Genomic DNA, 14,963 nt, shown 5'->3' with positions numbered 1-14,963 from the left:
ATCTGAACAATCTGAAAAAACACATCTGGATGGAGCGACCACTCCCACGGATGTAAAGTCTGACGGCTGAGATAATCCGCTTCCCAATTGTCTACACCTGGGATATGAACCGCAGAAATTAGACAGGAGCTGGATTCTGCTCAAGAAAGTATCCAAGATACTTCTTTCATAGCTTGGGGACTGTGAGTCCCACCCTGATGATTGACATATGCCACAGTTGTGATATTGTCTGTCTGAAAACAAATGAACGGTTCTCTCTTCAATAGAGGCCAAACCTGAAGAGCCCTGAAATAACACAAAGTTCTAAAATATTTATTGGTAACCTCGCCTCTTGAGATTTCCAAACCCCTTCTGCTGTCAGAGATCCTCAGACAGCTCCCCAGCCTGAAAGACTTGCATCTGTTGTGATCACAGTCCAGGTTGGACGAACAAAAGAGGCCCCTTGAACTATACGATGGTGATTTAACCACCAAGTCAGAGAGAGTAGAACATTGGGATTTAAGGATACTAAGTGTGATATCGTTGTATAATCCCTGCACCATTGATTCAGCATACAAAGCTGGAGAGGTCTCATATGAAAACGAGCAAAGGGGATCGCGTCCGATGTTGCAGTCATGAGACCTAAAACTTCCATGCACATAGCTACTGAAGGGAATGATTGACACTGAAGGTTTCGACAAGCTGAAACCAATTTTAGAGACAGAGTCATGGACACTGAATCTATCTGGAAACCTAAAAAGGTGACCCTTGTCTGAGGAATCGAGGAACTTTTTGGTAAATTGATCGTCCAACCATGTCTTTGAAGAAACACTAGTTGATTCGTGTGAGATTCTGCAGAATGTAAAGACTGAGCTCGTACCAGGATATCGTCCAAATAAGAAAACATCGCAATACCCTGTTCTCTGATTACAGAGAGTAGGGCACCGAGAACCTTTGAAAAGATTCTTGGAGCTGTCACTAGACCAAATGGAAGAGCGACAAATTGGTAATGCTTGTCTAGAAAATAGAATCTCAGAAACTGATAGTGGTCTGAATGAATTGGAATATGAAGATAGGCATCCTGTAAGTCTATCATGGACATATAATGCCCTTGCTGAACAAAAGGCAGAATAGTCCTTATAGTCACCATTTTGAAAGTTGGCACTCTTACAAAACTATTCAAAATTTTCAGATCCAGAACTTGTCTGAATGAATTTTCTTTCTTTGGGACAATGAATAGATTTGAATAAAACCCCAGACCCTGTTCCTGATACGGAACTGGTATGATTACCCCTGAAAGCTCCAGGTCTGAAATGCACTTCAGAAAAGCCTGAGCCTTTACTGGATTTGCTGGGATGCGTGAGAGAAAAAATCTTCTCACAGGAGATCTTACTCTGAATCCTATTCGTTACCCTTGAGAGACAATACTCTGAATCCATTGCTTTTGGACAGTATCTGCCCAAATAATTTGGAAAAATCTTAATCTGCCCCTTACCAGCTGAGCTGGAATGAGGGCCGCACCTTCATGCAGACTTGGGGGCTGCCTTTGGGTTCTTAAATGGCTTGGATTTATTCCAACCTGAAGAAGGTTTCCAATTGGAACCAGATTCTTTGGGGTAAGGATTGGGTTTCTGTTCCTAATTTTGTCGAAAGGAACGAAGATGGTTAGAAGCTTTAGATTTACTCTTAGATCTTTTATCCTGGGGCTAAAAAACTCCCTGCACCCCAGTGACAGTTTAAATAATTGAATCCAACTGAGAACCAAATAAATTATTACCTTGGAAGGAAAGAGATAGTAATCTAGACTTAGATACCATGTAAGCATTCCAATATATGAGCCACAAAGCTCTTCTAGCTAAAATAGCTAAAGACATAGATTTAACATCACTTTTGATGATATCAAAAATGGCATCACAGATAAAATGATTAGCATGTTGAAGTAAGCAAACAATGCTAGACAAATCAGGATCTGTTTCCTGTTACGCTAAACTTTCCAACCAAAAAGTTGATGCAGCTGCAACATCAGCCATAGAAATGGCAGGCCTGAGAAGATAGCCAGAATATAAATGAGCTTTCCTTAGATAAGATTCAAGTTTCCTATCTAAAGGGTCCTTAAAGGAAGTACTATCTTTCATAGGAATAGTAGTACGTTTGGCAAGAGTAGAAATAGCCCCATCAACTCTGGGGACCTTTTCCCCACACTCCAATCTAACTGCTGGCAAAGGATACAATTTTTTTTAAACCTTGAAGAAGGGATAAAAGAAGTACCAGGCCTATTCCATTCCTTAGCAATCACATCAGAAATAGCATCAGGAACTGGAAAAATCTCTGGAGTAACCACAGGAGGTTTATAAACAGAGTTTAAACGTTTACTAGTTTTAATATCAAGAACACTAGTTTCTCCAACATTGGTGTGTCCGGTCCACGGCGTCATTCTTACTTGTGGGAATATCTCTTCCCCAACAGGAAATGGCAAAGAGTCCCAGCAAAGCTGGCCATATAGTCCCTCCTAGGCTCCGCCCACCCCAGTCATTCTCTTTGCCGTTGCACAGGCAACATCTCCATGGAGATGGTTAAGAGTATGTGGTGTTTAGTTGTAGTTTTTTATTCTACTATCAAGAGTTTGTTATTTTAAAATAGTGCTGGTATGTACTATTTACTCTGAAACAGAAAGAGATGAAGAATTCTGTTTGTGAGAGGAAGATGATTTTAGCAGACAGTAACTAAAATCCTTTGCTGTTTCCACATAGGACTGTTGAGATGAAGTAACTTCAGTTGGGGGAAACAGTTAGCAGACTTTTCTGCTTAAGGTATGACTAGCCATATTTCTAACAAGACTGTGTAATGCTGGAAGGCTGTCATTTCCCCTCATGGGGACCGGTAAGCCATTTTCTTAGTCTCAAGCAGAATAAAGGGCTTAATATGGGCTATAAAACTGGTAGACACTTTTATGGTCAAAATCGATTGCTTTATTTGGGCATTTTATACATGTTTATGCTGGTATTTCACACTTATAAACTTGGGGAACGTTTTTTAACGTCAGGCACTATGTTAGACACCTTTTCCAGTCAGGAAGGGCCTTCCCAGTTGTAGGCTGAGCCTCATTTTCGCGCCATTACTGCGCAGTTGTTTTTGAGAGCAAGATATGCAGATGCATGTGTGAGGACCTGAAAATAGTTGGAAAAGTTCCTAGAAGGCGTCATTTGGTATCGTATTCCCCTCTGGGCTTGGTAGAGTCGCAGCAAAGGCTGTAGCTGGGACTGTAGAGGGGTTAAAACTGTAACCGGCTCCGGTTTCGTTATTTTAAGGGTTAAAGCTCTTAAAATTGGTGTGCAATAATTTTAATGCTTTAAGACACTGTGGTGAAAATTTGGTAAATTTTGAACAATTCCTTCATATTTTTTCACATATTCAGTAATAAAGTGTGCTCTGTTTAAAATTTAAAGAGACAGTAACGGTTTTGTTTTAAAACGGTTTTTGTGTTTTACTGACAAGTTTAAGCCTGTTTAACATGTCTGTGCCTTCAGATAAGCTATGTTCTATATGTATGAAAGTCAATGTGTCTCCAACTTCTAAATTATGTGATAATTGTGCCAAAGCGTCCAAACAAAGTAAGGACAGTACTGTCACAGATAATGAAGTTGCCCAAGATGATTCATCAGATGAAGGGAGTAGACATGGTTCTACATCATCTCCTTCTGTGTCTACGCCAGTTTTGTCCACGCAGGAGGCCCCTAGTACTTCTAGCGCGCCAATGCTTATTACCATGCAACAATTGACGGCTGTAATGGATAACTCCATAGCAAATATTTTATCCAAAATGCCTGCATATCAGAGAAAGCGCGATTGCTCTGTTTTAAACACTGAAGAGCAAGAGGGCGCTGATGATAATTGTTCTGTCATACCCTCACACCAATCTGAAGGGGCCATGAGGGAGGTTTTGTCAGATGGGGAAATTTCAGATTCAGGAAAAATTTCCCAACAGGCTGAACCTGATGTTGTGACATTTAAATTTAAATTAGAACATATCCGCGCACAGCTTAAGGAGGTGTTATCTACTCTGGATGATTGTGATAACCTGGTCATTCCAGAAAAATTATGCAAGATGGACAAGTTCCTAGAGGTTCCGGTGCACCCCAACGCTTTTCCTATACCCAAGCGGGTGGCGGACATAGTGAATAAGGAATGGGAGAAGCCCGGCATACCTTTTGTTCCCCCTCCTATATTTAAGAAGTTATTTCCTATGGTCGACCCCAGAAAGGACTTATGGCAGACAGTCCCTAAGATCCTATGGATAAAAAATTGGAGGGTTTGCTTAAAAAGATTTTTGTACAGCAAGGTTACCTTCTTCAACCCATTTCGTGCATTGTTCCTGTCACTACAGCAGCGTGGTTCTGGTTCGAGGAACTAGAAAAGTCGCTCAGTAGAGAGACTCCATATGAGGAGGTTATGGACAGAGTTCATGCACTTAAGTTGGCTAACTCTTTTATTTTAGATGCCGCTTTGCAAATAGCTAGATTAGCGGCGAAAAATTCAGGGTTTGCAATTGTGGCGCGCAGAGTGCTTTGGCTAAAGTCTTGGTCAGCGGATGTATCATCCAAGACAAAATTGCTTAATATCCCTTTCAAGGGTAAAACTCTCTTTGGGCCAGAATTGAAAGAGATTATCTCAGACATCACTGGGGGAAAGGGCCACGCCCTCCCACAAGATAGGCCTTTCAAAGCCAAGAATAAGTTTAATTTTCGTTCCTTTCGTAATTTCAGGAACGGACCAGGCTCTAATTCTGCATCCTCTAAGCAAGAGGGTAATACCTCACAGACCAAACCAGCCTGGAAACCGATGCAAGGCTGGAACAAGGGTAAGCAGGCCAAGAAGCCTGCCACTGCTAACAAAACAGCATGAAGGAGTAGCCCCCGATCCGGGACCGGATCTAGTGGGGGGCAGACTCTCTCTCTCTTTGCTCAGGCTTGGGCAAGAGATGTTCAGGATCCCTGGACGCTAGAAATAGTTTCTCAGGGTTATCTTCTGGAATTCAAGGAACTACCCCCAAGGGGAAGGTTCCACATGTCTCACTTATCCTCAAACCAAATAAAGAGACAGGCATTCTTACATTGTGTAGAAGACCTGTTAAAGATGGGAGTGATACACCCAGTTCCAACGGCGGAACAAGGAATGGGATTTTACTCAAATCTGTTTGTAGTTCCCAAAAAAGAGGGAACTTTCAGACCAATCCTGGATTTAAAGATCCTAAACAAATTTCTCAGAGTACCATCGTTCAAGATGGAAACCATTCGAACGATTCTACCCACAATTCAGGAAGGTCAATTTATGACTACCGTTGATCTAAAGGATGCGTATCTACATATCCCTATCCACAAAGAACATCATCAGTTCCTAAGGTTCGCCTTTCTGGACAAACATTACCAGTTTGTGGCCCTCCCATTCGGGTTAGCCACTGCTCCAAGGATTTTCACAAAGGTACTCGGATCCCTTCTAGCGGTTTTAAGACCAAGGGGCATTGCAGTAGTACCGTACTTGGACGACATTCTAGTACAAGCGTCGTCTCTTTCAAAGGCAAAGGCTCACTCAGACATCGTTCTGGCCTTTCTCAGATCTCACGGATGGAAGGTGAACATAGAAAAAAGTTCCCTGTCTCCGTCGACAAGAGTTCCCTTCTTGGGAACAATAATAGATTCCTTAGAAATGAGGATTTTCTTGACAGAAGTCAGAAAGTCAAAACTTCTAAACGCTTGTCAAGTTCTTCATTCTATTCCTCGTCCTTCCGTAGCTCAGTGCATGGAAGTAGTAGGATTGATGGTTGCAGCAATGGACATAGTTCCCTTTGCGCGAATTCATCTAAGACCATTACAACTGTGCATGCTGAAACAGTGGAATGGGGACTATACAGACTTCTGAAGATCAGAAGACCAGAGACTCACTCCGTTGGTGGCTAACCCAGGATCACCTATCCCAGGGAATGAGCTTCCGCAGTCCAGAGTGGGTCATCGTCACGACCGACGCCTGCCTAGTGGGCTGGGGCGCGGTCTGGGAATCCCTGAAAGCTCAGGGACTGTGGTCTTGGGAAGAGTCTCTTCTCCCGATAAACATTCTGGAACTAAGAGCGATATTCAATGCTCTCAGGGCTTGACCTCAGCTAGCAAAGGCCAGATTCATAAGATTCCAATCAGACAACATGACGACTGTTGCGTATCTCAATCATCAGGGGGGAACAAGGAGTTCCCTGGCGATGAAAGAAGTGACCAAAATCATACAATGGGCGGAGAATCACTCCTGCCACCTATCTGCGATCCACATTCCAGGTGTGGAAAACTGGGAAGTGGATTATTTGAGTCGTCAGACATTCCATCCGGGGGAGTGGGAACTCCACCCGGAGATCTTTGCCCAGTTGACGCAACTATGGGGCATTCCAGATATGGATCTGATGGTGTCTCGTCAGAACTTCAAGGTTCCTTGCTACGGGTCCAGATCCAGGGATCCCAAGGCGACTCTAGTGGATGCACTAGTAGCGCCTTGGACCTTCAACCTAGCTTATGTGTTTCCACCGTTTCCTCTCATTCCCAGGCTGGTAGCCAAGATCAAACAGGAGAGGGCCTCTGTGATCTTGATAGCTCCTGCGTGGCCACGCAGGACTTGGTATGCAGACCTGGTGAATATGTCATCGGTTCCACCATGGAAGCTACCTTTGAGACAGGACCTTCTTGTTCAGGGTCCATTCGAACATCCAAATCTGGTCTCCCTCCAGCTGACGGCTTGGAGATTGAACGCTTGATTCTATCAAAGCGTGGGTTTTCAGATTCCGTGATAAATACTCTGGTTCAAGCCAGAAAACCGGTAACTAGAAAGATTTACCATAAAATATGGAAAAGATATATCTGCTGGGGTGAATCCAAGGGATTCCCATGGAATAAGATAAAGATTCCTAGGATTCTTTCCTTTCTACAAGAAGGTTTGGATAAAGGATTATCTGCGAGTTCTCTAAAGGGACAGATTTCTGCTTTATCTGTCCTACTGTGAAATAAATGTGATAACAAAAATCATAAAAGGAAAACCAAATAAAGTTCTGAATAAAGGATATGTCTGTGTCCTCTGGATGAGTTTTTCAGCTTGTTAGCATTCCTCAGTGAGATCCCATAAAAAAGGAAACAGAAAATTGCAACATAGTGTGAATCTGTAATGGCACTTTGAGGAAGTAGTTGTTTTATAACAAATTACTACTCACATTTGTTGGAGCTTTCCACTAAGCTCAAGGATATGCGCACTCCCACTTTATACTGATGGGAAAACAGTACACTAGGCAAAACTTGGATACAAATTTATTTTAAAATATATAAAAGCGTCACATAAGCCTTGATAACACCACAATGTAAGGGTACAAAAGCAGATATGCTGTAATAAATGCTTCAAATCGCCAAACTTGCAAAGAGGTAAATGGATCAGCAGGAGTGTGACCGCCGAAACCAAAACCTCTTTAGTAGCAAGACAGTAGCGCTAAGCCCCCAGGTGTCCTGGCTAGTGTAGAGACGTGATAAAACTCAATATAGAACAGTTCAGTTCCGACGTACGTTTCGCAGGTATGCTTTGTCAAGGAATCTTGTGTAGTAGGACTTATCTGTCCTACTACACAAACGACTGGCAGTTGTGCCAGATGTTCAAGCTTTTGTTCAGGCTTTGGTTAGGATAAAGCCTGTTTACAGACCTTTGACTCCTCCCTGGAGTTTAAATCTAGTTCTTTCAGTTCTTCAAGGGGTTCCGTTAGAACCTTTACATTCCATAGATATTAAGTTGTTATCTTGGAAAGTTTTGTTTTTAGTTGCTATTTCTTCTGCTAGAAGAGTTTCTGAGTTATCTGCTCTACAGTGTACTCCACCCTATCTGGTGTTCCATTCAGATAAGGTTGTTTTGCGTACTAAGCCTGGTTTTCTACCAAAGGTTGTTTCCAACAAAAATATTAATCAGGAGATAGTTGTACCTTCTTTGTGTCCGAATCCAGTTTCAAAGAAGGAACGTTTGCTACACAATTTAGATGTAGTCCGTGCTCTAAAATTCTACTTAGAAGCTACAAAAGAGTTCAGACAAACTTCTTCTCTTTTTGTCGTCTATTCTGGTAAAAGGAGAGGTAAAAAAGCAACTTCTACCTTGTTACGGTTACCCTTAGTCTCGCTGAGAGATGGACCGCTTAGTAGCCTGGATCCCTATTGCTAAAGAGGGGAGAAGCTGCTTTCCATAGTATTCTATATGAGTCTCGCAAATATAGAATAATCTCCCTTAGCTGCAGTACAGCTAGGATACCCTTCTGCCCACAAAAACGAGTCAACGCTGCGATTGAGGGTCAAACAAGAACTCAGGACTGGGATGCCCAGCCTGCTTTTTATTAAGGTTACATGCACACAGGGCACTCCCAGGGGGGGGGGGGGGAAGCACAAAATCCCCCATCACACATTTAGATAGAGAGCAATGTCCTTTGACAGGCCACAATAGGATTACAGTACTTAAGATAACAAGTTTACAAGTTCATCTTATCAATTAGCAGTCTGGCTCCAGAGGTGATTAGACAATGGGATTGTTTATCTCTAAACTTAGAGCTGAAGCCAGCAAACTTGTATTTAGACAATAGTTTCTAAAAGCTGAAAAAAGTTAACTCTTTATGAAATGATACTTGTTACGGTTTTCTTGGAGCCCTTCTTAGGCGCTGGCTTGGCTGGTTCAGGCATTGCTGCTGGGAAATAAGCTCTTCACAACAAAATAACTAATGCTTCTGTAACAGTGCTCCCTTTCTGTGGAACACTCTGGCAGACACGGTCTGACCCCTTTTCGGGGCAGACTAAGGCTGTCCAGACCGCTGGTTATGCGGGGCTGAGGTCGGTTTGTCTGGACAACCCGTCGGCGTTGCCATTCTGTTTCCCAGGTCTGTAAGTAATGGTGAAATTGAAGGGTTGCAACGATAAGCTCCAACGTAATAGCCTGCCATTATCTCCAGAGACCCGTTTCAGCCACACCAACGGGTTATGGTCGGTGACCAGAGTGAACTCCTGCCCATATAAATAGGGAGTCAATTTCTTTAATGCCCACACCAAAGCCAAACACTCCTTTTCGACCGCTGCATAGCTGACTTCACGGGGCAGGAGCTTCCGGCTGATGTAGGCAACTGGATGCTCCCCTCCATCTTCGCCTACTTGGCTGAGGACGGCTCCCAGCCCAAACATGGAAGCATCTGTATGGACGATAAAACGTTTGTTAAGGGCTGGGGCCGCCAAGACAGGAGCGTTAATTAGAGCATTTTTGAGAGCCTGGAAAGCCGTTTCACAGTGGGGAGACCACAGGACCTGTCGAGGTAAGTTCTTCTTGGTCAAGTCAGTCAGGGGTTTGGCAAGTGTGCTGTAGTCTGGTACGAACTGTCTATAGTACCCTGCCGTGCCCAGGAAGGCTAGGACCTGAGTCTTAGTGATGGGGGTGGGCCAATTGGCGACAGCTTCTATCTTGGCCGGCTCTGCTCGCTGCTTTCCACACCCCACCCGGTGACCCAGGTACTGTACCTCGGCCATCCCAAAGTGACATTTTTCTGGCTTCAGAGTCAGGCCAGCAGCCCGGATCTGATCCAGAACCATTCCTACATGAGCTAAGTGGTCCTCCCAGGACTCACTGTGGATCGCTATGTCGTCCAGGTAGGCGCAAGCAAAACTCTGGAAGCCATCCAGGAGCCTATCCACCAAGCGCTGGAATGTAGCTGGGGCATTCTTCATCCCAAACGGCATTACCCTAAACTGATATAAGCCGAATGGGGTGACGAATGCCGACTTGGGGATAGCCTCCGGGGCCAGGGGAATCTGCCAGTAACCTTTGCAGAGGTCAATAGTGGTCAGGTAATTTCCCCTGGCTATACGATCGAGTAGCTCGTCTACCCTGGGCATAGGGTAAGCGTCCGTCACAGTTTTTTCATTGAGCCTCCGATAGTCTACGCAGAACCGGGTGGTCCCATCTTTCTTGGGCACCAAGACAACTGGGGAGGCCCAGGGACTATCGGAGGGCTCAATTACCCTGAGCTGGAGCATCTCATCGATCTCCTTCTTCATTCCTGTCCTAACTGCTTCGGGGATTCGGTACGGAGCCTGGCGCAAGGGAGCTTGTCCCGGAGTATCTACCTGGTGGGTGGTTAAAGTAGTGTACCGTGGCTTCGGGGAGAAGGTGAGGTGTTTGGACTGGAGGAGTTGGCTGAGCTGCTCCCTTTCAGTGGGGCTAAGTCGGTCTCCTATCTGAACCTGAGCCACTATACCTGTGGGGAGACTCTTTTCTAATAGGTCTGGAATGGGTAGACTGTCGGGGTCTTCCTGAGGGGAACAACATACGGCCGTCACGTTCTCTGGTCGCTCAAAATATTCCTTGAGCATGTTTACATGGAATGTCTTTCTAAGATTGTTGTCATGGCAGCTAGCTATCACATAAGTGGTGTCTCCCCTTTTCTCTACGATCTGGTAGGGACCCTGCCAGGACGCCTGCAATTTGTCTGTCTTTACCGGCTTAAGTACTAACACCTTTTGTCCTATGGTGAAGATTCTCTTTCGGGCCCCCCGATCGTACCATACTTTCTGTCTTCTCTGGGCCAACTGGAGATTAGCCCGCACGGATTTGGCTAATTGCTCCATTCGGTCCCTGAGTTCCAGCACGTATGGCACAATGGGGACACCGTCAGCCTCCATCTCTCCCTCCCAGTGCTCCCGGATCAGGTTTAGGGGTCCCCGTACCTTTCTTCCGTAGAGCAACTCGAAGGGAGAGAACCCTGTCGTTTCCTGGGGCACCTCCCGATAAGCAAATAGGAGGTGCGGCAGGAAGCGTTCCCAGTCTCTGTATTCCTGAGTGAACGTCTTGAGCATTTGCTTGAGGGTCCCATTGAACCTCTCACACAGCCCGTTCGTCTGGGGGTGGTATGGGGAGCTCAGGAGGGACTTCATTTTGCAAACCTGCCAGAGTTGTTGGGTCAATTCAGCTGTAAATTGGGTGCCTCGGTCGGATAGGATTTCTTTTGGAAATCCTACCCGGGAGAACACCTGTACTAGTGCATTCGCTACCGTATCCGCTTGTATGTTGGATAGGGCGACAGCCTCTGGGTACCTGGTAGCGTAGTCCACTACGGTAAGAATGTAGCGCTTACCGGAGGGACTAGGGGTAGCCAGTGGTCCCACTAGGTCAATAGCAACCCGGCTGAAGGGTTCCTCTACAATGGGCATATTTACTAGATGGGCTTTAGGGTGATCGCCTCGCCTTCCTACTCGTTGACACACATCGCAGGTGTTACAGTAAGTTCTAACGTCAGCGTGCACCCCTGGCCAAAAGAACGTGTGAGTAATGCGGTGTAGGGTACGGGTTATGGCTAGGTGGCCTGCTAAGGGGATGTCGTGGCCTATCTTGAGGATTTCTTGACGGTATTTGTGGGGCACTACCAGCTGTCGCCTACGCTGTCCCCTTTTCTCTGTCCAGCGGTATAGTTTCCCTTTTTCCCATAAGAATGTTTCGTTATCTGCCCCGCCCCCTCCGGTCTCTGCTCGTTCCCGGTACTTTTGTAAGGTCGGGTCAGTCTTAGACTCTGTCTCGAAAGCATCTGGGGTGTCCCAGGGTATGGGGCCTAACATGTCAGGCAAGGTCGGGGTAGGTCTTACCTGTGTCTCCCGCACTGGTGAGAGCTCTCGCTCCGTCCGGGCTTGGGCCCGTGTAGTCACTGGGTCCGCCTCGTTGTTGCATACTGGAGCATAGGCAGAAGTCATGGGGCCCAAATCGTTGCCCAGTAGTACTTCGGCAGGTAAATTATCCATTATGCCCACGTTCACAGCCCCCTTTCCCGCTTCCCAATCAAGATGCACTTGAGCTGTTGGAATTTTGTACACATCCCCCCCCGCCACTCTAACGGCCACAGTCTGTCCGGATCGCTTGTGCTCTGGCACCAAATGACTCTGTACCAGCGTGATAGTAGCTCCTGTGTCTCTCAATCCCTCGGTAGATCGCCCCTCGAGCCATACCTTCTGCCGATGGTGCTGGCGGTTATCTGAGGCAGCATATACAGGGTCCCCCTCGTGAAGCGGCCCCACATATCCCTCCATAGGGGCCTCTTGGTTAACACAGAGGGCCCGGGCCGGACGATAGGACCCAGAGGGGTAATTGTAATTCCTGGGTGTCTGGTGCGTATTAAGGGGACAGCTAGCCATGAAATGCCCTGGTTGCTTGCATCGGTGGCAAGTCGGTCTGGGACGCTCAGAGCTGTTATTGGGTGGTCCTGAGTGTCGGACGGGCCCTGTGGGCACCGGGGCTCGAAATTCAGCACAAGTTGGTGCACGGTAAACCTCTCTGGGTTCGACCCGTGCTGGAGCTCGGTAGTTCATGGGTTCGTGAAGACGGGAGTCATAATGTTCATCGGCCAATTTGGCTGCTTCTTCTAAGGTAGAAGGCCGCCTGTCTAGCAGCCATTCCTTCCCTTGCTGTTCCATGCCATTATAAAAATGTTCTAAGAGAAACAATTGTAAAATTTCCTCACCAGTCACCGCTTTACTTCCGCTCAGCCAGTGATTTGCCGCTCTCCGCATTCGGTGCGCCCATTCCATATGGGTATCGTTAGGCTTCTTTTTCATGCCCCGAAACTGTCGGCGATACGTGTCCGGAGTTACAGCGTACCGTCGCAACAGTGTCTCCTTAACTAGCTCATACTGTGTCACTTCCTCAGCACCCAGAGTACGAAAGGCTTCCAGGGCTCGCCCGGATAGTTTCCCAGACAATATCGTGGGCCACTCTCTGTTGGGAATCTGGTGCAGGGCACATTGCCTTTCGAAGTCCGCCAAATATTCATCAATCCCTGTCTCGCTCTCTAGGAAGGGTCGAAATGCCGCATAGGGTATCTTGGGCCTCCCAGCATTTTCGACAGGGATGATTACCTGCGGGGCTTCAGCATTGCGGTGTGCGTTCGCTAGGTTGAGTTCGTGGGCTCGAGTCTCTCGTATATCCTCATCCGCCTCCGCCATCAACTGCTGTACCAATTCCATGGAGGGGTTCGGCCCGTATAATGAGAGCCTTTCCCGAACAATCCTGGTTTTTTCATCACTAATCGTGGTCGGTGTTTCCGCCATTGTGAAGCTCTGATCCAGTTCGGTCAATTCTGCGATCAGCTCTCTCCTCGGCCGGTTGCTGGCGTACCCCCCTCTGCTTTCAAGTAAATCCTTTAGGGTTGTACGCTTCAATTTTTCGTAAGCGCTCTCCATCCGTTCTGTACCTCTCCTAGGAAATCCAGGAAAATCCCGCCGCTGCCGCCAAATGTTACGGTTACCCTTAGTCTCGCTGAGAGATGGACCGCTTAGTAGCCTGGATCCCTATTGCTAAAGAGGGGAGAGCTGCTTTCCATAGTATTCTATATGAGTCTCGCAAATATAGAATAATCTCCCTTAGCTGCAGTACAGCTAGGATACCCTTCTGCCCACAAAAACGAGTCAACGCTGCGATTGAGGGTCAAACAAGAACTCAGGACTGGGATGCCCAGCCTGCTTTTTATTAAGGTTACATGCACACAGGGCACTCCCAGGGGGGGGGGGGGAAGCACAAAATCCCCCATCACACATTTAGATAGAGAGCAATGTCCTTTGACAGGCCACAATAGGATTACAGTACTTAAGATAACAAGTTTACAAGTTCATCTTATCAATTAGCAGTCTGGCTCCGGAGGTGATTAGACAATGGGATTGTTTATCTCTAAACTTAGAGCTGAAGCCAGCAAACTTGTATTTAGACAATAGTTTCTAAAAGCTGAAAAAAGTTAACTCTTTATGAAATGATACTTGTTACGGTTTTCTTGGAGCCCTTCTTAGGCGCTGGCTTGGCTGGTTCAGGCATTGCTGCTGGGAAATAAGCTCTTCACAACAAAATAACTAATGCTTCTGTAACATACCTCTCTTTCCTTTTGGCTTAAAAGCATCATCCGATTGGCTTATGAGACTTCCGGACGGCAGCCTCCTGAAAGAATCACAGCTCACTCCACTAGGGCTGTAGCTTCCACATGGGCCTTCAAGAACGAGGCTTCTGTTGATCAGATATGTAAGGCAGCGACTTGGTCTTCACTGCACACTTTTGCCAAATTTTACAAATTTGATACTTTTGCTTTTTCGGAGGCTATTTTTGGGAGAAAGGTTTTGCAAGCCGTGGTGCCTTCCATTTAGGTAACCTGATTTGCTCCCTCCCTTCATCCGTGTCCTAAAGCTTTGGTATTGGTTCCCACAAGTAAGGATGACGCCGTGGACCGGACACACCAATGTTGGAGAAAACAGAATTTATGCTTACCTGATAAATTACTTTCTCCAACGGTGTGTCCGGTCCACGGCCCGCCCTGGTTTTTTAATCTGGTCCGATGAATTATTTTCTCTAACTACAGTCACCACGACACCCTATGGTTTCTCCTATTTTTTCCTCCTGTCCGTCGGTCGAATGACTGGGGTGGGCGGAGCCTAGGAGGGACTATATGGCCAGCTTTGCTGGGACTCTTTGCCATTTCCTGTTGGGGAAGAGATATTCCCACAAGTAAGGATGACGCCGTGGACCGGACACACCGTTGGAGAAAGTAATTTATCAGGTAAGCATAAATTCTGTTTTCCTCAATATCCAACGTAATCAACACCTTTTTTAACAAGGAACAAATATACTCCATTTTAAATAAATAAGTAGATTTGTCAGTGTCAATATCTGAGGTAGGATCTTCTGAATCAGATAGATCCTCATCAGAGGAGGATAATTCTGTATGTTGTCGGTCATTTGAAATTTCATCAACTTTATGAGAAGTTTTAAAAGACCTTTTACGTTTATTAGAAGGTGGGACAGCAGACAAAGCCTTCTAAATCGCATCAGCAATAAAAATCTTTTATATTCACAGGAATATCATGTACATTAGATGTTGAAGGAACAACAGGCATTGTACTATTACTGATGGATACATTCTCTGC

Source organism: Bombina bombina, chromosome 5 (assembly GCF_027579735.1).
Source record: "Bombina bombina isolate aBomBom1 chromosome 5, aBomBom1.pri, whole genome shotgun sequence".
Lineage (NCBI taxonomy): Eukaryota > Metazoa > Chordata > Amphibia > Anura > Bombinatoridae > Bombina > Bombina bombina.
This window is presented reverse-complemented; position numbering follows the sequence as displayed.